An 840-nucleotide genomic window follows, 5' to 3' on the forward strand; every position below is an offset into this window, starting at 1 on the left:
GTGTGCATGTGTCTTTATAGCAGCATGATTTATAACCCTTTGGGAATATATCCAGTAATGCGATGGCTGGGTCACATGGTATTTCTAGTTCTAGATCCTTGCGGAATCGCCATACTGTTTTGCACAATTGTTGAACTAGTTTACAATACCACCAACAGTGTAAAAGTGTTCCTATTTCTCCACATCCTCTCCAGCACCTGTTGTTTCCTGACTTTTTAATGATTGCCATTCTAACTGGTGTGAGATGGTATCTCATTGTGGTTTTGATTTGCATTTCTCTGATGGCGAGTGATGATGAGCATTTTTTCATGTGTCTGTTGGCTGTATGAATGTCTTCCTTTGAGAAATGTCTGTTCATATCCTTTGCCCACTTTTTGATGGGGTTGTTTATCTTTTTCTTGTAAATTTGTTTGTGGTCTTTGCAGGTTCTGGATATTAGCCTTTTGTCAGATGAGTAGATTGCAAAAATTTTCTCCCATTCTGTAGGTTGCCTCTTCACTCTGATGGTAGTTTCTTTTGCAGAAGCTCTTTAGTTCAATTAGATCCCATTTGTCAATTTTGGCTTTTGTTGCCGTTACTTTTGGTGTTTTAGACATGAAGTCCTTACCCATACCTATGTCCAGAATGGTATTACCTAGGTTTTCTTCTAGGATTTTTATGGTATTAGGTTTAACATTTAAGTCTCTAATCCATCTTGAATTAATTTTCGTATAAGGAGTAATGAAAGGATCCAGTTTCAGCTTTCTGCTTATGGCTAGCCAATTTTCCCAGCACCATTTATTAAATAGGGAATCCTTACCCCATTTCTTGTTTCTCTCAGGTTTGTCAAAGATCAGATGG

Source organism: Mandrillus leucophaeus, unplaced genomic scaffold, assembly GCF_000951045.1.
Source record: "Mandrillus leucophaeus isolate KB7577 unplaced genomic scaffold, Mleu.le_1.0 Scaffold540, whole genome shotgun sequence".
Classification (NCBI taxonomy): Eukaryota; Metazoa; Chordata; class Mammalia; order Primates; family Cercopithecidae; genus Mandrillus; species Mandrillus leucophaeus.